Below are 17608 nucleotides of genomic sequence, written 5' to 3'. Positions count from 1 at the left end.
CGCGTCGCTTGTCTTCAGATCTGCCTCGCTCGTAATTGTTTCAGAGATGTTCCATTATTTTTAGTTACCACTACAGGTGGGTAATTCACGGCACTAAAAATTCTGGCTCATCTTATTTCGCGCCATTTGAGTGACTCCAACAGTGTTAAAAGCCGTACAGAAAACGCATAGTTGCTTGGCGCTTTAGAAGAACGATGAACAAGATGAGACTGGCATTCAAGCTGCTGGCAGGGAAAACCCCAAAGCTAAATTTCAAAAACTATTCCAATTGTTCTGCGAACTCTTGCAGCTGGCGGCGACCAGGAGGGGATTCTGGAGGTGCACACCAATTTGTTTGAGATTGGCCCTCCAACGAACCTATCATGACAAAGGTTCGCGTTCTGCCACAGTATATGATTAAACGCGACGATCAAACGACAAACTCCACAACTCAACCGTCTGATTTTTATATCGTTGTTTTAAACAGAGCGGTAGTTGATCAATTTCTTTACTTCACCCACGATCAGTCATCATCATCGTCAGAGAAAGTTGGCTTTCATGCAGGGCGTATTGGAGTGCAACGCCATCTGTGGGGGCAAGCAATCTTCGCTTTAATATAGCACCTACTTCGTGCTTACTTGGTGCAACCTGCGCACAATTATTTCTACTGTGCCTACTCAAAAGAAACGGGCTTGTTTGCAAGCATCTTTTTTCTTTCGTGTTTCTATTCCTTACATATCCAAGGAGTTCCTGCTTTGACCCCTTTTTCTGTTTGCTCTGTTTGCTTTACTTTATTCCTGATCCCCTTCCATTTCAGGCTTTGCCGAAGGCTTTTCAGTAATCAGGCTTTCAGGCTTTGTCCAAAACCTTCTGGTTCTTGTAAGGCGATAGCTCTACGTGAACCGTTCTGAGAAAATCTGGCATCAGCTTCGTGTGGACGTCGGGGTGGCTACGACTGTCCTGAAAATCTTAATGGTAGGGAGGTCGACATACTCACCCATGATTCTCATCCCATTCACTCCAAAAGTGGCATCCGCTGGCTTAACGCGGAAACCCACAGCTGATTCGCAATGTTACTGTTTGACTGTGACATCAGTATGCCCACACGCAAACTCACACATCTAGACAAGGGAATTGAACAATAACAGTGGCAGCTGCTCATGAATGTGTCGTTGCTGAACAAGACGTCCATGTTTGAGGCCACCGAAAAACGAGTGCAGTTTGTGGGGTTGTTCATTTCACGCACTAGTTATTCCACACCCCGCAGTCATCGCGCTCAGCAAACATGCCTTGCGAGCGCCGGCTGCGGGCGGGTCCGTTGTTTGCGGAGTCAGACAAAGACAGGGGCGACACGGGCAAAACACCTATGGCAGCATTTATTGCAAAGTTCAAATCAAGTATACGTAGGCCATAACGGTAGCATTGCGAGCGAGGCATTAAACAACGCTAGAGATCGAGATGGTTCGACTCACCGATGGAATACCGGAGCAACGGGGCGCCGCGCGTGCGAGCGAGGGTGCAGTCTCCGAGCTCACCCGGAAGCGTCTCTTTGTGGCGCGTTCCTAGGGTGCGGACCAGCGCGCCGAAATGTCCGCACGCTACCGCATCCCCAAGACAAGAGCCCGTCCCATCTTCATGCTACATTCTCTACCAGACCTCGCCGAAAGGTGGCGCTAGTGCTGAGGAAGAACTGGTTCTCGGGTAAGGCAGAGGGGAAAAGGGTCCACTCCACCCACACGACAACAAACCCTCCGGTTGTGGCGCGCTCCCAACGCACGAGCGAGGAGCGCTGTGCAACGCCGGCCGCGATGGAAAGCTAGCCAGAAAGGGGGGTCCGCGTGATAGTCGCGATCCCCACAAGTTAACGCACAACGCGCAGACAGCATTTTGGGATTTTCGCCTCGATAATGGTTGTATTGGTGCACGAAGAGACAAAGCTATTCATACCTCCGCGTGTCCCTGGGAGGCTCATACTTTCTTCAATTAAGGGTACACTGATTTGATGGCGCCCTAATCTTGTGTGTGTCATGCCGTGTTTGGTTGTTCAAAAAACGGACGTTTTTTTTTTTTTCCCTGTCTCCATGTCTTAGGCGCGTAGAACCTGTCGCTTTATGCGACCAAATCCCTATACATCCCTGGAAACATATTAGCGAATTCCTCATCTTTCAAGTTTATTTCGACGGTTTGAGGGGCGCCACGTCACAAAGATGCCACAAAATTAATTTCTCTAGAAGTGTGCATATCTGGAAGGTAGCGGCGCGCTGTAGCAGGCGAACGAACGTCGGGAGTGACGACGTGGATAGTTATAGGGACTCTTCTTAACACAATTCACACAAAAAAAATGATGCGTGATCCCGACTCTACGCAACTGGATACCCAACCTTACGTTTTAAAAACAACTATACCTGCTGATCGGTGTGCGCAATGCTTCATTCCTGTATAGAGTGCGGCCATAACAAGCAAAAAAAGCAGTTTTTTGCCGTTTTTGGTGACGTCAGCATTAAACTAGCCAAAGATAACTGCTGGTGTGTCTCGAGCCCTTCCCTGCCATGCGAAGTGCTTATGAATGCAGGTATTGATGTATGTTTTTGATTTCGCAGGGTTGGTGTAGACTGTGCAGACCAGACTTCAGTCAGTAGTTGCACCAATACATCCGCACAGTCTGATCTGTGGCAACACTCACCGGCTGGAGCACCACCAAATAATGCGCTAGGTGTTCTGTAGGTGTTATTTTTGTCGTAGAATGCGAGGTTTGGGGCTCTCACGAAACAAAAAATCGCGAGAAAAGCGATCGCCAATACATATCTCCTGTACGCACTGTTTTCTCAGTATACGGAACTCAGTGGATATTAGGACTTGAACTGAATAAAAATATCTGGAGGCGGAAATTAGCCGTAGGAGTTATAGAGATGTGTTCTACATTGTGCGCATGTATGTATCAATGCATGATTAGATGTACGCACACGAAGCGCCAAACTCCGGATGCTAGGTACGGCTATCAGGGGTTCCCACGTGTGTTATTTATGTCGTGTAACTCACCGTACGTCCAGCTGCGTGAGGCTGTCACGTCATTAGAGCTCTGTCGTGTCTCTGCGCCGTCTACTGACAAAGCGGGTAGAAGTCCAGACGAGGGGCGCGGCGAAACATGTCTAGAAAAGCTTATCGCTCTCGCGCCAGGGACGTGAGAACGTGAACCCATGGTACACGGTTCATAGCGTATGTAGCAACGCCCGAAAATGGCAGTATGCAGCAATCTCAAAGCTAAAGTTCGGCCTTAAGAAAATTTCGTATGGAAACGTTTCGGACATGTAACAGTAGCACTATGGGAGAGTTTGCAAACACACACCGACACCAAAAACCCAGACCCGGCCACTACAGGCTAACAGCTTTTAAGTAAAAATGGTACCGAGATAACAGTTAAAAGCAATATTTGCAAAACCCAGACCAACTACAGCCTAACAGCTTTTAAGTAAAATTGGTACCGAGATAACGGTTAGAAGTAACACTTGCCAAACCTGTCGGGTTTGGCCAAATTATGATCAAGAACAGACGTCGAACAGGTACCCTTCGTAATTTTCCCCCGTGTCTCTGCATGACACATCTGAAATAACTGGTATTGGTCATACTGGGGCAATCGTTGGTATTTTGCGTCTTCCAGAACTCCAACGACAAGAGCAAGGACCTCCTCATTAAAGGACGCCCGTCACCTCATCCCGTCATTTAACCTCATTTAACTCACTTATGCAAAGAACGTTAAGAGCGAGAGATAACCTTATTCAATGCCACTCACATCCTATTTACGGAGGTTTGGAGCCCACCCGGTTCGCAACGAAGACATAGATTTTATTATTTTCCCTGATATGGGAGATCATGGACAATCACCTGCAGGAGTATGTGCCTTTTACGACAGTCATCGTCATCGCCATATTGTTTTCTGTATACTGTGCTTCGTCCGGTTCGTAGCTTGCTTCATCGCGACCGTTTTTCGATGCACTTTCAACGGAACCCGTTTCTACCGGGACGGGAGATGAACCAGCCCTTTTCCCGACCAAGAGTGAATTATGCAACGTCCGGCCTCCCTAATCCAATACGACCGCGGTGTGCCGCGCACCTTTGGACTGGTATGGCGAATGCTAACCCTCGTCGTGCCAAATGGTTCGTGCAACGGCATCCGCTTACAGCATCGCAGTTCCAAGCTTCGAACTGGTCCCCGTCCCTAGTATGGCGGAACACTCCACTGGTGTCTAACGCACCACCTAGTATCAGGAAGAGGTTCAGACTTCACCGCAAACGGAGGCGGAAGCCACAGTCTCCGACTTCGCACTTGCCGAGTGATGGAATAATGCTGCACGATGGCGTAGGCAGGGCGGACTCGAGAAATCACTTGTTTCAGGCGAAAAGAAGATGCTCGGCAGCCGCCAAGACGCGGAGAACTGCGGCCAGCAAAGGTGAGGTGCCAACCTTCAGATTGATGTGCCAACCACTAAATAAGAGATGCCAACCTCAAAGAAACGTGGCTGGTGCTAGCCCACACACGTTGGCCGAGGTCAGAGATCCGCGCATGCGCAATGTGGGTGCTGTGTCTTCACCAACAAATCCAATGGTAGGATCACAAGCACTCAACGCTGACGAAGTGCCAAATTCCTCGAGTTTATGGGAAAGCAGCGATGCCAGTGACATGACTGACACAGGATTACTTGAGATGCAGCGAAGGTCCTGGTCCAGCGCATCGAACTGCGATCCTGCCGATGCGACGAAACACATCGAGGGCCTTCGATGGCATGCATCGCTACCCACGTCCTTGATGAATGATGCCTCGTTAGATCTTTGCTCCTCATGCCTGCCCTTTTTCACATCTCCTGCACTTATACCAAACCAGAGCGTGCGAGTGGGCGCACCTGCCCACACAACTGATGCCAGTCATGAACATAGGCGTCCAGGTGTCTTTGGGTCCCAACTCTCGGAGCACCCCGAGTTCGGTCGGTCCCCTCACACCTCTAAACGAAGAACGTACAGCGACACCTTATTACTGGAGCCTCAAGGTGGAGCAAGCGCCGCTTCCATGCCTGGAACGAGCAACGTTACTGTCATCAATGTGCCAAGCGAGGCAGCTGGCTCAAATGCTGTGGGTCGAAAAAAGTGCTTGACTCTGTGCCTTGGTGCCGCTGCCCTGATGTCTTTCCTGGTGTGTTGCGCCGCTGCAGACATGGCCTTCGGAGGTCTCATTTTCGGAATGGATTTACAGGACGAGGACCCCCTAACAGTTCGACTTAAAGAAATTGAATTCACTCTGCCGCAAACCCACCGCACGTACGTGTACGGCCCATACCTCAAGAATCTGAATGTCTCATCTAAGTACGACCAATTATCGCATTCAGAAACGACTGCGATCGCAAACATTACTATTGAAACAGCGTCAAGCGCCTAGATGTGGCGCACGGTTATATAGGAATAATATGATTCTGAGGGTCTGATGTTAACTTATATTTGCAAGAAATACAAAGATTTTCAAGGCTGAATTACGGGTTACATTTAAATATTGCAGTTACACGCTGAATCCAAAGAAGCTGTACATGTGTAAGACGACTGACCTATTTCTCTCGCCCGCATAGGGAAGCATATCTCCCTTCCTCTCCGTGCATACTTAGTTTCCCCTCGAAAGCCCGAATAGGCGATTCCTTCTGGATCACGCCTCCGAGACCCACAGTTGATAATTTGGGGTGAACCTCAAACTTCCCTAGGGCGCTGTAACGGTCGTGGGACCATCACACTCACCGCCGAACACTCCTCCGTGCTTGCGAGGGTAGAGCATGCTCTCCTGTGGAGGTTCACATGAGCAGAGGTCGGCAAACTCACTCATGAGTCCACTCACTCAGACTCATTTGGACTCAAACTCACGCGTGAGTTTGAGTTTGAGTGAGCGCGAGGCTAGTGTGGCATGGTGAGTTTGAGCTTGAGTGAGTTTGAGCCGAGTGATCACGACTGAGTTTGAGTCCGATTGAGTTTGAGTCCATTTTGAGTTCTGAGTACATTTTGAGTTTGAGTCCATTTTGAGTTCTGAGTACATTTTGAGTTTGAGTCCATTTTGAGTTCTGAGTACATTTTGAGTTTGAGTCCATTTTGAGTTCTGAGTACAATTTGAGTTTGAGTCCATTTTGAGTTCTGAGTACAATTTGAATTTGAGTCCATTTTGAGTTCTGAGTACATTTTGAGTTTGAGTCCATTTTGAGTTCTGAGTACACTTTGAGTTTGAGTCCATTTTGAGTTCTGAGTACATTTTGAGTTTGAGTCCATTTTGAGTTTGAGTTCATTTTGAGTTCTGAGTACAATTTGAGTTTGAGTCCATTTTGAGTTCTGAATACATTTTGAGTTTGAGCACATTTTGAGTTTGATTACATATTGAGTTTTGAGTACATTTTGAGTTCTGAGTAAATAGGAGTTTTAACTCCATTTGGAGTTTGAGTACATATGAGTAGCCTAGCAGGCAGCTATGGTTGGCTGTTAAGTTTCATGCGTCACTGTGGGCTCGGAATTCAAGTTACCTGCGGGTATGGCACCAATCGCGATCTGCATGATCGGTTGGGAGGGAGGTGGTGTCTGATTTTTTTTAGTTTCTTGTTGAATTTTTATGGCCATAAGCACTTGCTGTATACCTAATTTTCGCGGCTGGGCGCGTGAGTGATAATTGACTGGTGAGGTCATAAAAAAGGGTTGTCTTAACTTTTCCTCCTGACGGATCCACTAAGAGCGTGGGAAAGGGTGGTGGGAAAGCACACGGCGGCGCTGGCGTGCTGGTTGTTCGCCTGCTACTGTTAACGGCTTGATATACTAGGGGTCACAAAGGAAGAGGTGAGAGCCGGGGGGAAATGGGGGCGGGGGCTGTCCTTTCTACTGTTTCAAATGAATTAGCTGAATTGACTGGGCAGCGCCCCTTAAGACAGAATAATGACCACATTAGATTGGCTGAAAATTGAAACTGATGAGAAGGTATCAAATGAAAGGTCCGGATTAACGGAATCACGCGGGGTAAATAAAAAAAATGCTTTCTGATTGTAGTCATCAGGCAGTCATAATGAGTCATAGATTGGGTTAAAATTCAAAATGACGCTGCGAGGGCATGTGGGGAATCAAATTCAAGGTCTCGATGTGGGGAATCATTCGGGACGAACATGAGATATGGATATATCATGACGTAGTCATGGTAAATCAAAGATTCGGTTAAAATTCAGGTTCATGACGCTAGGGCGTATCAAATTAAAGGTCTCGATGAGGGTAATCACGTGCTTCCTGATTATTATCATGACATAGTCAAAATGGGTCATAAATTAGGTTAAAATTCACAATGATGCCACTGGGTGTCCGGGTTATCAAATTGAAGGTTCCGATAAGGAAAATCACGTGGGACAAAAATGTGGTAGGGCTATATCATGAGATAGTCATGGTTAGTCATTGATTGGTTTAACGTTCAAATTGATTCCGCTAGGATGTGATGGGTATCAAATCAATGGTCTTGTTGAGCCGAATCACGTGGGAGAAATACAAAAATGCTTCCTGGTTATAACCATTAGATTGTCATGGCGAGTCTTATATATTGGGGTAAAATTCGAAGTGACCCCGCTGGGGAGTGTAGGGTATCAAATTTACGGTCTTGAAGAGGGGAATCACGTGGTACAAATAAAAAAAAAGACTTCGTAGTTCGAATCATGAGATGGTCATTATGAGTCATAGATGGGGTTAAATTCAAGTTGAGGCCACTGAAGCATGTGGGGTGCCAAATTGAAGGTTCCAGTTAGGGGAATCATGTCGGACACCTAAATAATGCGTCCTGGTTAGTCATGAGTCATGGTTAGTTTGACTGGTATGAATTCCATATGACCCTGCTAGGGTGTGTGGGGTATCAAATTAAAGGTCTCGTCGAGGGGGTCACGTGGGACAAATATGAAAATGCTTTCTGGTTATAATTATGAGGATATCGCAAAAGGTATACAGCAAAAGGTACAAACTCTCACTCACACTCTCACTCACACTCACACTCACTCTCACACTCACACTCACTCTCACTCACACTCACATTCACACTCACACTCTCACTCACACTCACACTCACTCTCACACTCACACTCACACACTCTCACACTCTCACTCTCACACTCACACTCACTCTCACTCTCACTCACTCACACTCACACTCACACTCTCACTCTCACTCACACTCCACTCTCACTCTCACTCTCACTCACACTCTCACACTCACTCTCACACTCACTCTCACACTCACTCTCACTCTCACTCTCACTCACACTCTCACTCTCACTCTCAACTAACACACTCTCACTCACACTCACACTCTCACACTCTCACACTCACACACTCTCACTCTCACACTCACTCTCACTCTCACTCTCTCTCACTCTCTCATTCACACTCACACTCACACACTCACACTCACACTCACTCTCACACTCACACTCACTCTCACACTCACTCTCACGCTCACTCTCACACTCACTCTCACACTCACTCTCACTCTCACTCACACTCTCACTCACACTCATACTCACACTCACTCTCACTTTCACTCTCACTCACACTCACTCCCACTCTCACTCTCACTCTCACTCCCACTCTCACTCTCTCTCTCACTCTCACTCACACTCTCACTCTCACGCTCACTCCCACTCCCACTCTCTCTCTCTTACTCTCACTCTCACCCCCACTCTCACTCTCACTCCCACTCTCACTCTCACTCTCACTCACACTCTCACTCTCACTCAGTCACACTCACACTCTCACTCACACTCACACTCACACTCTCACTCACACTCACACTCTCCCTCTCACACTCTCAATCTCAATCTCACACTCTCAAACTCTCACTCTCACTCTCTGACTGTCTCAATCTCTGTGAGGCCATGTGAGTTCTGAATTCATTTTGAGTTCTCAGCCCATTTTGAATTCTGAGTTCATTTTGAGTTTTGAGTACATTTTGAGTTTTGAGTCCATTTTGAGTTTGAGTACATTTTGAGTTTTGAGTACATTTTGAGTTGTGAGTACATTTTGAGTTTGAGTACATTTTGTGGTTTGAGTACATTTTGAGTATTGAGTTCACTTTGAGTTTGAGTACATTTTGAGTTTTGAGTCCATTTTGAGTTCTGAGTTCATTTTGAGTTTGAGTACATTTTGAGTTTTGAGTACATTTTGAGTTTGAGTTCACTTTGAGTTTGAGTACATTTTGAGTTTTGAGTCCATTTTGAGTTTTGAGTTCATTTTGAGTTTGAGTACATTTTGAGTTTTGAGTCCATTTTGAGTTTGAGTACACTTTGAGTTTGAGTACATTTTGAGTTTTGAGTACATTTTGAGTTTTGAGTCCAAATTGAGTTTGAGTACATTTTGAGTTTGAGTACATTTTGAGTTTTGATTACATTTTGAGTTTGAGTACATTTTGAGTTCTGAGTACATTTTGAGTTCTAAGTCCGAGTGAGTTCTGAGTTTTGAGCTCAATGTGAGTTTGAGTTTGAGTGAGCGCAGATGTGCTGCTCAGCATTGAGTCTGAGTTTGAGTGAGTGGTGATTCGAAAAAAAAATTGTGAGTGAGTTTGAGTGAGCCGCGCCAACTTTGCCGAGGTATGCACATGAGTGAAACCATGGACGCGGTATTGACATTAGGCGTCCCCGAGTCCCGGTTAGGTGGAGCATGCCCATCTAATATCCGTGTGGCCCTCCGCAACGTCGGCAACGCCGATGATTCAGGCTTCAGGGCACGGCATTGAGCGCCCTGGTGAATTCTATAGGAAAGCGTGAATGGAAGAAACATGCCGGCGTATATCTTTATTTTCCCTGTGTTTATCTTTTTTAGTTTAAGAGAATCACTCAATCCATGCAGGGGTGTTGAGAGGAGCTGCTTAAAATACAAGAACTGGTACAGTGCGCTGAAGCGTACTATCCAATGCATAACTACCCGCAGTCTCTGTATAACAGCGCAATAATAATAGTTAGTAACTATATTTGTTAGCCATTTTAAGCTCCGGATACCTCTTACTCCATTTTCTACATTTTAAATGTGCCCGTGCCACGAGTCCTCGGTTTACGGATGTGAGTTTGTGTGTCTCAAAAGGCTAAACTGTATTAGCATCTCTTGCTTCGTTCACAACAGGTCGTGTCATCGCCGGTTGGTCACTGTTGCCCTCTACAACAGGCTTAAATTATTTAACATGACCTTCATATACTCACGCCTATTTAGGAGAACAATTACCCATGATCCCAAGGATCGGGCCATCGCATTGGGAAACAAACACCCGCCACGGTGGCGCAGTGGCTAAGCATTGTGCTCGTGAGCCCAAGGACGCGGGTTCAATCCCGGCCGTGGTGGCAGCTTTTGTGATCAAGGCGAAAAGCGAAAACTCCCGTGTGGAGGTTTCGGCGCATGTAAAGATCCCCAGGTGGTCAAAAATTAATACGGAGTTCCCCACTACGGCGCGCCTCTTAGCCCATGTAAGAGGCGGGCCGTATTGCATGCAGGCAACCATGTGAGTGCACCGTTACTGGTTACGTCGGGCTCCGCGGGATGGCGGTACTTCCATTTTATTATCATCACCATGCCCATCATCAGCGTCGTAGTGGCTACTGCAGCACAAGGTCCTCTACGAAGATCTCCGGCCACGCCTATCAAGTGTTAGCTGAGTCCAACATATCCCCCGACCATTTCTCCGGAAATTTGTATTTAGGCAAATAGATTGCATGTCAGCGGCGCTACTTGCCTAAAGGCACGACAAAATTTGCTCATTTAGAGTATATATTCAAAATGAGTGGACCTATAATATATCAATCATTTGCATGTACGCAACGCGAGAAAATTCTAAAATTTCAGCTGTGCTCAGTTATGGGCGAGAGTAGGTAGCGCTGCGTCATGTAGTCATGTAACCTTCAATTGAGCTGCGACGTCGTGCTTTGAAGGCCTATCGGCGCTGCCAAAGCGCAGGGCAGAGCGGTCCCAAATTCAGGATCCTAACAAACTTGTGCGAAGTGCCCTTGAGAAGGACGCGTGAGTGACTGCGTGCATGCGCCGTGGCTCGTCCTTTTGCACGGAATGGTACAATGCTTGCTCGCCCTTTGCGGAAATAACAGGCAGGAGCGTGGCATGCCGGATTTTTTCTAGCAAGTTTATCATAAATGACCGATGAAACAATAATAGACCACAGGGGACCGAAAGTTTGTGCTCTAATATTGTAATAAATCCGAAAGCCGAAGTAAACATCACATTCGGCGCTGCCGGAAGCTGGCTAGCACGTTTTGTACCTCCACACTGCTCTCGACCGCGGCCGAGGTAAGACGCTACCACTGTCCGCGTCGGTGGTTCAGTGGTAGAATACTCGCCTGCCACGCGGTTGCCCGGGTTCGATTCCCGGCCGACGCACGCTTTTGAATTTTTTTTTTGTTCACGCTTAGTTTTACTTTTCTTGCCTTGCCTTTCTGATGGAGGCGAAAAGCGAAAACGCCCGTGAGTACGAGATTTCGGCGCACGTTAAAGATCCCCAGGTGGTTAAAATTAATCCGGAGCCATCCACTGCGGCGCGCCTTATCGCCTGCGTTGCGTCAGCGCGTTAAACCCTACAATAAAAAAAACCTCTCTTACCTTCGCATATTTTGTTTTCTTTGGCGTTATATGTTCTTGTCATGGCGACTGGAGCGCGAAATCGCTCACGTTCGTCCAATGTTTCCTTTATAACTCTGCCACGGGCTAGTGGCGGCTTCTCTTAGTGAATGCTTATTCTGTCGTGTTTTTTTTTTACCTGTAAGGTCATTCTGGCTAACAAAAATCATTTTTCCCTTGGCGGATTGTGTATATTGACCGCGAAACATGTGACTGCGCCACGGTGAGGCTTGCCAGTCGATAGGTTCGTTTGACGGCGATCGCAGAAAAAATGCTCCCGGAACCAATGGCTGCGGAACCAATTTCCCGGAACACGTGGTACTGAAACATATGGCCCCGGAACTGTTATGATCCCGGAAGAAATGGTCTCTTTTCCCAAGTCGAGAAAAATGTTTGCGGAAGAAATGGTCCGACTGCAGTCTCAGGCTTAGCACCTCCAATCGTTATTTGAATTGATGCCTTGCCAGTACCGATCACCTCAGCCGACAGAGTGTCGACGTCGTCTCACTTGCACCCGCGTTTCGGTCTCCCTGGAAGTCACAACGCACCGCTAAGCCGCCTTCGAGAACGACGATCGACAATCTGAGGGCAAAGACTCGCTTGAGCGTCGGTGCGATATCGAATCTTTTCCTTTTCCAGAACACCTACTTCTGAGAACTTTCAAACAAAACTGCTATGGGGGCAGCAATATATTCCTGTCGCGACAAAAGCAAGTAATGGAGGAGACTGAAAGAACTGCCTTTGAAAATTTCTCCGAAAGATCCAAGTCGTTTCTCGGATCCGCCACGAGGACAACTTGCTTCCGCCTCGCTCACGAAGACGGCATAACTTCCTCAATTTCCAGGTGCCCTCAGTTCGATTCAGCCAGGAGGGGAGTGCCCGATGGAAAGAAAAACGGACAGCACCTTATCGTTTTGATAAAACTGCAGCGAAATGTGTAAGAAAACCGTCCCAAAACCGGGCGTATTACCCAGTCTCGCACAAGGCTTAATTCGGCTCTTAATTGTACGCTGGGAAAGAACTCTATACTCAACAGAAGGCGGCACAAAAAAAAAAAAGGAAGGAAAAATGGTCATCGTGGACCTCAAGAGACCGGCGACACGAGCGACTTTCGCAGTCTTCAACAATAGGGTGGGGACCAAGACGTTTTCGCTCTCCAACGCCGCTGGTCAACAACCCCTCCCGAGTCCCGTACCTCCATCGTCTAACATCCCCCCCCCCCCCCCTTCCGCCTAGCTGCTTCCCGCACCTCCCTTCAAAAAGGATTAAGGTGTATTCATAAGGCATGGGGCTGGGGGGACATTTTCGTCGCCCACAAACGCGTGACTGACGCCGCGACCAGAAAAGGGCTTGCTGAAAGAAAAAGTACCAGGGGCGAGATTCCTCAGGCACAATGCCCCCTCCAATACAACGGCAAAACCCGAAACAGCAACACCAACACGGCGTCCGGTTATGGTGCGAGCGTACAGCGCAGCCCTGTAATGAACACTGGGACAAGGAGGACCCCCGCGTCGGCTTCAGAAGGGCGCACAAGACGAATTACCTCAAGAAAATCCTCCCCGAATCTTGCACATACCATGATGAATATGTCGCTTCGTAGTTGTCCTTTCCCTCATTTACGACCACAGTAATTAATATCGCCCTCGTACAAAAATACAACTGCACAAGGCGAGTCACCCCTGATGAAACCGGGTAGACTTCGAAAAGTTAAAAGAGCAGCTAGCTTTTAATAAAACATTCTGTGGAAGTTTAAAAAAAAATTGTAAACAACGTCACAACAAATTAGGGGGAAAAAACGGAGAAACATTCCCGCGAAACCGCTCAACGCGATCCTTTTTTTCTACGAGATTGTGCTTACTGTGTCGAGCCTGGCACCCCTCATTGCTACGGGGGCCCACTTCCCAAACCCCACCTTCGAGCAGCTTGAGGGCCGGCTTCCAAGTTTCTTGGCAAGCCCAGAGAGGCGGGGGGTAAGCGGTGGGGCGGTGGGGGTCGGGAAGGGGGTGGGGGGGAGGGGGGGTTGACCCAAGCAAGGAGAGCCGTCGAAACTTAAAGGGACCCTGCAACACTTGCCATCGACTAATGTATTTTGGGATAAATTCTATTGTCCCAGAAATCTCCTCCCGCAAGAATTATGAAAATCCGTTCACAATTAACGAAACTACGCGCGATGAGAAATCGCGCATAACCGTTCCCTCTCAACTCGATCGCGGACAGCGCGACGAAAGCTGCGCGCTCTCTCCCGGAGAGGGGGGCGGCTCGCGGCGTTCTCTTCGGAGGCCTTCAATATATCACATGCCGGGTAGTTTTCTCCTTTTCTCCGCGACGCGGAGGGGCCTATTTCCGGTCTGGTGCCACAAAAAAGCAGGCATGGGTGCCTGCTCGCAAGTGCGCGCTCGGGCTGATAGGGTGTTTTTGATGCAATAAACGTTTGTAGTCGAGTGGTCCCGTTGAAAGGGAAGTATCGAGCTCATCACTCAAACTCCGCGCGCACTCAAAACACAAAAGAAACGGCAAAACTGTGCCTACAGGTTCAGGCATAGAAGAGGTTCGTACAGAGCGATGACGACAACGGAAGTGGGAGAATCTAGCCGCGAAGTTGACCAGTGACAGCCGATCGGGCAGCCATGGCCTATGTGACGTCCCTTAGGCCATGCCAGGGGTTGCATAATGAGGACAACTGAAGAGAGAGCGGTTGGTTTTTCCGCGTCTTTCACATCGATTTGCGCGCTCACCGATTCACGTGCACGTGTAATATTTGGCTCAGGTATTCCTGGCAGTGTAATCTAGACGTCGCGCAGGTTTACTTGCACTGCTCAAAAAGTGTTGCAGGGTCCCTTTAAGCCAAGGAAGCCCAAACATCAGCCTTTGATTCTCTCTCTCTCTCTCTCTCTCTCTCTCTCTCTCTCTCTCTCTCTCTCTCTCTCTCTCTCTCTCTCTCTCATGTAGTGGTGCTGCTTCGCTGTCTGCGATCCGTCCTTTCTATTCATTTTTAGGGGGAAAGATCTGTGCTTTCAACTAGGCTGTGTTCTCGCGTGCTACGGCAAAGGTTTGTAACGGACAAAAATATATCTTTAAAAACCACGTGAGAATTGAAGTAGGTGGTGTTTTGGTACAGGGGAAGGGGTGAGGGAGAAAGTGACCGAGAAGACAAAGCAGGCGCTAAACCGTTCTTGCAGATTTGAGTTGCATATAATTCATTCTGGCTTCTGTAGGGCTTAAACTTGGCTCTCGTAGCTTGCCGGTCGCGTACGACTTCAGAATTTTCTTCGCCAGCACGAAGGTAAGTACGTCGTTATTTACTGCAGACTTTGAACAGCCGTGGCGGGCTACTTCTCTGGAAGGCAAATTAACAACAAAGTCGACACTGTTGATCAAGGCTCTCTCTCTCTCTCTCTCTCTCTGTCATTGGTGAGGGCTCATTTTGTCGTATTTTTATGAGATGAGGCGCGGTGATACTTCTCGCAAAGGAATCCGGTGAAACAAACAAGTATTGCATTCTCTATGCCTGCTGTGTGCGATGCTCCATGAAATGTTTACAATGCGGAACGAAAGATCGACGGACGAACCGCGCTTGCTTGCCGTCTCACCATGGAGGCGTGTCACCTCACCAACCTTACCGCCTCACCCTTCGTAAAAGCATTGAAGGACTCTGGTATGAGCTACTTTTGGGCAAATATGAGATGCGCGCATTGCCGGCGAAGAAAAAAAAAATCGACCGTCCTCTTCTTCCTGCTTTTCTACATCGCAGCTGTTGTCGAACATTGTTCAGCCGGATTATCGACCGTCCTCTTCCTGCTTTTCTACATCGCAGCTGTTGTCGAACATTGTTCAGCGGGATTACCACGGCCGAAATAGCTCAGTTGGGAGAGCGTTAGACTGAAGATCTAAAGGTCCCTGGTTCGATCCCGGGTTTCGGCAGATATTTTGCTTTTTTATTTCTTTTGTTTTACCGAGACTTCTTGATAAGACTGTTTAGTGACAACACCAGGTGAAACCACGCGGGTGATCCCAGGGGCTGGACAATTGACGAGGCGTTTTCTGTGCGTTCACCTCAACGGGGTTGCGAAAATTGCGGAACGACATCACTGAAATTATTCCATTGATTATCCGTTTCGTGAATGCTTGGCCAATAGACTTTGGTGTTGCCAATGTGTGCAAAGATTTTAGGGACGACCGCACCGAACGTTGGACCGCACAGGTGGCACTTCACAGGTCAGCCAAATTTTCCGATGAAGAGTACGTTGTCGCCCTGGTTGGGCGTTGGCGACGTAGTACGCGTCGTTTTGTACAGCGGTCACAGAGAAACTTAGTTAAACGCCCCACAGAAAGGCCAATGGGTACTACGAAGCACGCCTTCGTCCTGTGCTTGTGGTGTAGTGGTTATCACATCCGCCTAACACGCGGAAGGTCCAAGGTTCGATCCCTGGCAGGCACAGTTTTTTCTTTTGTTTTTAATAGGCCCCATTGCTTTTCCAGTGTGCACAATGTCACAAGCTTGAGACCAACTTTTCTTGTCTTGGTTGCATTGATTGTGCAGGCAAATCGAAAACGAAGGAACAAGTGGCAGTTTAGACAATGTAATATATCCGGACTGCAAGCTCTGTGAATATATTTCAGATGAAGTTCTCAACATACGCAAGGAGTGATTAGCTACCACACTCCAGGTTTGAAAATATGTGAACATGCGTGAAAACTGTAGTTTTGCTTTCTCGGGATCAGCTGTTCATTGTAATCCAACAATGTACTGCACAGAACTTACATGTGACTTCGAAATTAGTCGAGAGTCTAATACACTGTAGGCGAGGCTGAACCTTTCATTGGCTTAGTCGAAACCAAACAGCAAGAGTGACGTAAGCAATGCGACGCGTCGCTTCTGTCGCTCCAGTTGCAGGTGTGAGCGGGCCTTTACGAAAAATCTGAGAAAAACGAGAAAAAAGAGAATATATGAATTGCTTCATTTATTGAAGTGGAGTGCAGATTCAGTGATTATTGAACTGTTTTTAAAGCATAAATAACAATGTTTTAAATTCTTTTCCTTTTCCTGCAAACCACGAGGCACTTCTCCTTTGATATGAAGCACGAAAAAAACACGAGAAGAAAAGAAAATCTTGTGTTTTTTTTTTTCCCAGGCATGTTTCCATTTATAGTAGAAGCAAAACTCAGCCGGACAGGCAAAACACAATGTCGCGAATTCTTAGTCTTATTCAGCGGATACACCAATATCTAGACAAGGCAATCAATTAATCACGAAGTTGGATCAATAAACCGGATCAAATTGAATGATAGACAAAATTGAAAACAGTACCTAAATGACGTTCTCCTGTTGGCTTAACAATATCAAAGGCGCATGCATGACCACACCTCCAATTTTCATGCCAATGCAGTCAAACCCTGCCGGAAACTGCAATACACACATTCTAGCACCTAACGGACGTATTGCAGCACACAATACTCAGCAGTTACACATCCACCTCAGTGAAAGTAATTGATCAAGAAACCCATCATTTTTTATTTTTACAAGTGTTGAAAATCAAATGGTTTTAAAGGCTGGAAAGCAATTTTTTGAATGTCTCTTAGAACCACCCAACAGATTTCTTACCTCATGCTCATAACAAATCAAGGGTAAAATTGTAGATGACATGTTGTGGCACAGCTCTGAACCTTATATGTGATGAATTTACACCCCAAATGGACCTAAAATTCAGATTTCTCTCATTTAAAATATTGTGTTCGATGCAATATTTAGGCGTTTCAATGGTTGACGATGGTCATGCAATAGTCGACTCCTATGTTCTAACACCAACTCTTTAATATTTAAAAGGACCATGAAGAGAAAACATGAGTTTTGGTTTATAAAGAGTGCTTTGTCCTGATAACAATGACTCTAATTTTATCGCAAGCTTCAAAGAAATATACGAGGTATGCAAGAAAACATACAAAGCAGTGGCGACTCCCCAACAAATCTTGTGATATTGCT

At 47.1% G+C, this 17608-nt stretch overlaps 3 non-coding genes across 3 annotated transcripts; all 3 read left to right on the top strand.

The window, feature by feature from the left end:
- The first annotated feature begins 11321 nt into the window (after positions 1-11321).
- Trnag-gcc (transfer RNA glycine (anticodon GCC)) lies at positions 11322-11391 on the top strand. Its single transcript has one exon. It is a non-coding gene; the product is annotated as a tRNA-Gly (tRNA).
- A 4085-nt stretch (positions 11392-15476) lies between these two features.
- Positions 15477-15549, top strand: Trnaf-gaa (transfer RNA phenylalanine (anticodon GAA)). Its single transcript has one exon. It is a non-coding gene; the product is annotated as a tRNA-Phe (tRNA).
- A 444-nt stretch (positions 15550-15993) lies between these two features.
- Positions 15994-16066, top strand: Trnav-aac (transfer RNA valine (anticodon AAC)). The gene has a single exon. It is a non-coding gene; the product is annotated as a tRNA-Val (tRNA).
- The last annotated feature ends 1542 nt before the right edge of the window (positions 16067-17608 follow it).

The sequence above is a fragment of the Haemaphysalis longicornis genome, unplaced genomic scaffold, assembly GCF_048455015.1.
Source record: "Haemaphysalis longicornis isolate Haplotype H1 unplaced genomic scaffold, Haemaphysalis longicornis Haplotype H1 scaffold_2, whole genome shotgun sequence".
Taxonomy (NCBI): domain Eukaryota; kingdom Metazoa; phylum Arthropoda; class Arachnida; order Ixodida; family Ixodidae; genus Haemaphysalis; species Haemaphysalis longicornis.
Note: the sequence above shows the minus strand (reverse complement) of the source record. Positions and strands in the feature narration are given on the sequence as shown.